The sequence below is a fragment of the Rattus norvegicus genome, chromosome 4, assembly GCF_021556685.1.
Source record: "Rattus norvegicus strain SHRSP/BbbUtx chromosome 4, alternate assembly SHRSP_T2T, whole genome shotgun sequence".
NCBI classification, from domain to species: Eukaryota; Metazoa; Chordata; class Mammalia; order Rodentia; family Muridae; genus Rattus; species Rattus norvegicus.
The window spans coordinates 41,779,044-41,785,574 of NC_141537.1; the positions used below are offsets into that span (position 1 = coordinate 41,779,044).

The window sequence follows — 6,531 nt, forward strand, 5'->3', positions numbered from 1 at the left end:
AAAAAGAAAAACAAAAACCCAGAGAAATTCCATACTGACAGCATACCTAAAACCCCTAGAACAAAAATAAACACACACTCAAGAAGAGTAGATGTGTTAATTTCAGGAAATAATAAAATGGGGTGCTGAAATCAATAATATAGAAACACAGAAAAATACAAAGAATCAAAGAAAAAAAGGAGTTGGTTGTTTTAGAAAATCAACAAGGTATATAAAGTCTTATCCAAACAAACTAAAACAAAAAGATAATATCCATAGTAACAAAATCAGGAATGAAAAGGAGGGTACAACAACACTGAAAAAAATCCAAAACATCATAAGGTAATACCTTAAAAACTTGTACTCTACAAATATGGAAAATCTAAAAGAAATGGACGATTTCTCAACAGATGCTAATGGAGATGAGATAAACAACTTAAATAGACTTATATCCCCTGAAAAATAGAAACACTCGTTAAAAGTCTCCTGATTTTAAAAGATGGAACAAATACTACTGGGCCCTACCTTGGTGTTTCCCTCCCCCCTCACTGAGCGTTTTAGCCTGCTATAGCAAGAAATTGTTTACACCCTTGGGAGCTGCTCTTAGCCTCTGATTTGGGGCTGGGATTTTCCATGGCACCCTTCCTCCCCACCGAGCCTTCCTGCTTTAAGAAGTTGTTTATGCCCCTGATTGGGCCCAGAACTTTCACCACACAGCCTTTTCCTGTTTTCCTGGTTGGGGATTTTCACCTGCCTTGTTGTTTTTCCACGGCTTTTGCCTAGGGTATATAAGGAGATCTCAGTAAAGCCTTGGTGGCACTCATTGAAAAATGGGTGACCCGTGTAGGTGTTTTCTTTCAATCCCGCAGACCTATGCACAATATTCACACACTGGCAGCACAGGTGAAAGACCCACCCCATGAGTCTTAACTCAGAGTTGCAACAGGCTTGACCGAGCCCAGGCACGCCCAGATACCTAGGGCCGAGTCACCGTGAAAACTAACAGACCATAAAAGGAAAGGAATGCAGAACAGACCAGGAGTACCACTCACAGGCCACCTGGCAGGAAGAGATAAGCCCCCAGCCCCCGACATCCAGGACGCCCCAAACCTGCCAATGTGTGTAGCTATACCTTATTACCTCATCATGTGAAATAGCCAATCATATGTGAACATGTCTATGTGCCTCGTTTGAATCCACCAATCCCCGTAACTATGCATCTGCTTCTGTACGCCCGCTTCTGCTTCCCCAATCCCTATAAAAGCCCCATGCTGGAGCTGCTGAGTGCGCAAGTCCTCCGAAGAGACTGTGTGCCCGCAGGTACCTGTGTTTTCCAATAAACCCTCTTGCTGATTGCATCCGAGTGGACTCGGCTCGGTCATTGGGCGCTTGGGACTCCTCCTGAGGGAAAGGTCCTCTCTGGGGGTCTTTCATTATGGGGGCTCGCCCGGGGTTTGGAGACCCTCCGCCCAGAGATCACCGACCACCCACCGGGAGGTAAGCCGGCCGGCGTTTGTCTTGTCTGTTGTGTCTTGTCCTGTGAACGATCGATCAATAGGCTCAGATCTGGGGACTATCTGGGCGGGCCAGAGAAGGAGCTGACGAGCTCGGACTTCTCCCCCGCAGCCCTGGAAGACGTTCCAAGGGTGGTTGGAGGAGAGGGAGATCCGGATCCGTGGCACCTCCGTCCGTTTTCGGAGGGATCCGCACCCTTGATGACTCCGTCTGAATTTTATTGGAGTAGAGGATCCAAGACCCTCGCTGACTCCGTCTGAATTTTTGGTTTCAGTTTGGTACCGAAGCTGCGCGGCGCGTCTGCTTGTTACTTGTTTGACTGTTGGAATTGTTTGTCTTCTTTGTGACCTGACTGTGGTTTTCTGGACGTGTTGTGTCTGTTAGTGTCTTTTTGACTTTTGTTTCGTGTTTGAATTTGGACTGACGACTGTGTTTAAAATCTTGGACCGATGACTGTGTTTGAAATCATGAAACTGTTTGCTTTGTTCGTCGAAGAGTTTTACTTGGTCCCCTTAACGCTTAGTGAGTAAGAAACTTAATTTTGTGGACCCCGCTCTAGTGGCGGTGTGTTGGTTGATAGCCAAAGTTAATTTTTAAAACATAGTGTTTTGGGGGTTGGGGATTTAGCTCAGTGGTAGAGCTCTTGCCTAGCAAGCGCAAAGCCCTGGGTTCGGTCCCCAGCTCTAAAAAAAGGAAAGAAAAACAAAACAAAAACATAGTGTTTTATCTGTGCTTGTGCTCGCAGCCAGCTGTGATGAACTGGGAAAGATTTAAATTTTCCTTGGGAGTAAGGAATCTTAAAGGCGGAGTTTCAGCCGGTATGGCACTTAGTGCATAGCTGCCTAAAAGATCAGAAATGCTGTTAACAGGCTATAAAAAAAGGACAGGCTGTGTTAGAAATGCTACAGGAAGAATGATCTAAAAAGGCTGAGAGCTAAGTGGGGCTATAAGGAAAACAAGAACAGGAAAGGAATTTCTGACATTTGCTCACAGTAGGAGAGCGCTCATTTAGAGAAGTTCTTTAAGGAAGCCTGCCTTATCTGCTGTCCTTATTCCAAGGGAGGAGTCAGTCTCCAACATTAAATTACTTTTCTCACTGATCATCATTAACATGGAGAGTGCCTTTGGTCCTATCCCCACAGCAGCCAGTTCCTGCCCCTATGGTTAAAATGCCCCAGGTTGGGGGACAAAAAGAGCCCCTAAAATAGTTTCAAAGAATCTACAACTGTGAAGAACTTTGTTTTGCCAGTCAGGATTAATGTTTTCTTTTCCATGGGCCTATAGCCCACTGAGACAGTTTGGTAAAGGGCTGTTACTAAAGTCCTGAAAGCCCCAGGTGAACTGGTTACAATTCTTTTGTCAGCTGCTTAGTATCTAGCACCCAGGTTCTAACCATCTCTCCATCCTTTTGTTATTAGTTGTTACTAGAAGCCCAGTGTCATTTGGAGGCTGGTTCTCTTGAGAGGCAAAGCCACCAAGCTGACACTGAAGGGAGGTAGGTACTCCTTAAGGGAAAATCTAAGCCCAGAGAGACAGCCGGTAACAGCTAGGCTGCCTCTCTGCTCGCCTTTCTGTTTCATAGACAAAGCTTGTGCTTATATTTACAGTGGCCTTTTTGTCCAAAAAAAAAGGCCTCCTGGTTTAGCTGTGTGACTAAATGCTATTTGTCCTCTTCAGTGGACCTCTCTCCTCTAGATTCCCTTCTTGTTTTCTCACCATCCCACGTGAGATGCTTGTTAGTAACTGTTACAGATCTTCTTTACCACTGAGGAAAGACAGAATCCTGCTAGAGGCCAGAAAGAATGTTCCAGACATGGATGGAAGGCTCCTGACTGTTGACTTCAATGCCCCTGAAGGTAGGGAGTGCTCCAGGTCTGCCCCCAGGCTCCGAGGGTGGGTCTCCTAGGGGCTGGAAAATGCCCCACCAATCTGGCTAAGATAAGGAAAGGATATGAAGAGAAAGTTACAGAAACTTGAAGGGTAAAGCTAAGTCACTGAGAGAGTTATTGTAAGTTGCAGAGAAAATAAGTTGATGCGTGGTTCAGGGTCTGTGCAGAAAAGTGGACAGCACCTAATAGCTGTAGAAGAAGATGCAGAGAGACTGAAAAAAAGAAAGAAAGAAAGAAAGAAAGAAAGAAAGAAAGACAGGAAGAAAGAGGATAAAAAGAGCAGGAAGCTAGGGAAGAAAAGAGACAAAAAGAAGAGGAAATTAGAGAGCTAAAGAGAGATAAAAGACAAGAGAGGAACATATACTGGCCACAGTAGTTAGGGAACTTAGGAAGATAGTACCTGGCAACAGAAGAGAATTCCTGGCTAAAGATCAGTGTGCCTAATACGAAGAAAAAGGACATTGGGTCAGGGACTGCCCCAGAAAGAACAAGAGGGGACACTGGAGAGCCTCTTGGTGCTGGCTATGCACAGAGATAGAAGGGAAGCCCGCCCAGTTGTTTTGTGGATACAGGGACCCAATGCTCTGTGCTCCTATGCTCCAGTGGGCCAGTATCCAAAGACCTTGGGTACAGGGGCCTGCTGGCAACAAACAATACTTATGGACTGCCCGAAGAACAGTGGACCTTGGCGTGGGCCGGGTAACCCACTAGTTCATAGTCATCCCTGACTGCCCCCATCCCTTGCTCATGAGAAAATTGCTCCCCAAAATGGCTTGCGTGGGCTGAAATGGCTGGGTGAGGCCATGTGTATGCATATCTACAGACTGTGTATGCGGAGCTTAAGACCTGTCTCAGTGCACCAGTACCTGATGCTGGGAGATGAATGGCTTAGCGCTGTTCTACTTGGAACATATCACTCCTGCCAGCCGGGCACTAACAATTATCACCCAATCCAGGACTTAAACTGTGATAGACTGGCTGATGTTTGCCTTTGAATAGAGTGTCCCAAAAGATGGGACCACTGGTCAGCTGCCATGGACTAGATTCTCCACCTGTTGGGGGCAATCTGGTCACCTTGCTGCCCAATCCGACCTGGAGCCACCACAGCACGAGTGTCAAGCACTGGCAGAAGCCCATGGGTGGAGGAAAGACCTCTGCGACTGGCTGATTGACCCCTGCTGAAAGCCGAGGCTACCTTGTCCACAGACGGGAACAGTTCTCTTCATGAAGGTCAGAGATAAGTGGGTGCTGCCATGGTGGACAACACAATGTCATCTAGGATGGCTGAACCTCAACTCCCCAGTACATCAGTGCCGCAGATGCCTTTGCCATCTCTTGGATGCCCTGATGAAGCCAACAACTGTGAGTACTATTCATTGCTCAGGATATCAGGAGGGAAGAGATTCAGTGACATGGGGCAATAACGAAGCAGATCAAGTGGCTCGAAAAATGGTTATGCAGGAGCCCATCCTGGTTGCAGGCCTGCAAGAGACAGCCACTGAGAACTAGGATTGGACTAAGGGATGGCCTCACTTAGAAAAGGCCCAAATTGCTTAAAAGATAAAGGACAATGGCACACTTGAGGGGAAAGCTATACTCCCCAGAGAACAAAGAAAAGACTCACTTTGCCAAATACAGAAATGGACTCATTTAGGAGATAAAAAGTTTGTCCAAGTAGTTAAGTGTATGTAATAGACTTTAAGATTTTAGCCAGAGAGGCAGTAGAAAGTATAAGGTATGTCAATAAGTGAATGCTTAGCAAGCAAACAGGGCAAAGAGACCTAGAGAGTTTGGTGAAAAGTCGAAGTGAACTTCACTGAGATAAAACCAGAAAAATATAATCACAAGTATCTCCTAGTGCTTGTAGATACTTTTTCAGGAATAGATAGAAGCTTTCCTCACCAAACGAGAGACGGCCTCTGCAATCATCAAGAAGATACTGGAAGAAATCTTCCTCTTGGAATGCCCAAGGTAATCTGGTCAGACAACGGCCCTACTTTCGTTGCCAAGGTAAGCCAGGGTGTGGCCAAGTATTTAGAGGTCGATTGGAAATTACATTGTATTTACAGACCTCAAAGTTCAGGACAGGTAGGGTAAATAAATAGAACTCTAAAAGAGACCCTGACCAAATTAACCATGGAGACTGGCGCAGACTGGGTGACACTCCTTCCCTCTTGCTCTCTTCAGAGCAAGAAATACCCCTTCCAGATTCAGCCTTACCCCCTTTGAGATCTTATATGGGGCCTCAGCCCCACTGACTGTATTAGATGATGTTACTGAACCAACATGTCATAGTGCCATAGTAATAATGATTTGTGTGCCAGGCTAAAAGACCTACAGGTGATACAGAAAGAAATCTGCTCAGAGCTGGCAGCAGCCTATGCCCTGGGGACCCCTGAGACATCTCACCAGTTCCAGGTCGGAGACTCGGCTACATACGATGGCACCGAACCCAGATACTCACTGGAAAGGACCGTACCTGGTTCTGCTGACCACCCTGACAGCCATCAACTCTCAACCCTCACCAGCCGTGTACTAGCTGTTGGGGCTGAGAGCTGGGACCTAGAGGGAAACTCAGATCTTCAAAAAGCTCCCTAGACTTAATTTCATGTTTGCCCCGGGTTTTATCAAGATAGGTGTGGGGATAGGCTTGATTTCTATTACAAATGATGTAACATTGCATATGTTAGTACTCCTAACACTTCTTGGGACTGTGCCTCAGGGATCACAATCTGTATAAGTTTAGAAGTTCTAAAAGCTAGTCATGACCTTGGTGTGTAGGTTTAGATAGTGTCCAGATTGGAATCCTGATGCTAAAGACTTAGTAAGAAAAAAAAAAAAGAGTTGAGAATTACTTAAGGCTATCTAGGTGCTGCAAGGGCAGCACAAGGACATCTGCCATTGCCCTGCAATGCAAGGTTTATAGAGAATTCAGAACTGCCATTGACTCAGATATAAAAAGAGTGAAAGACTTTTTAGCTGACCTCCAAGAATACCTAACCTTCCTCTCAGAGGTAGTCCTTCAGAATAGGAGAAGATTAGACCTGATATTCCTTAAAGAAGGAACCTGTGTGCTACACTGAAAGAATGTTGTTTCTATGCAGACCATACAGGATTAGTGAGAGATAACATGGCTAAGCTCCGAGAA

General features: G+C 45.7%; 1 long non-coding RNA gene across 1 annotated transcript; it reads left to right on the forward strand.

The window, feature by feature from the left end:
- Positions 1 to 1,474: 1,474 nt before the first annotated feature.
- On the forward strand, positions 1,475 to 5,957 carry LOC148006244 (uncharacterized). The gene is made up of 2 exons (XR_015685947.1): positions 1,475 to 3,350; positions 5,708 to 5,957. It is a non-coding gene; the product is annotated as an uncharacterized LOC148006244 (long non-coding RNA).
- The last annotated feature ends 574 nt before the right edge of the window (positions 5,958 to 6,531 follow it).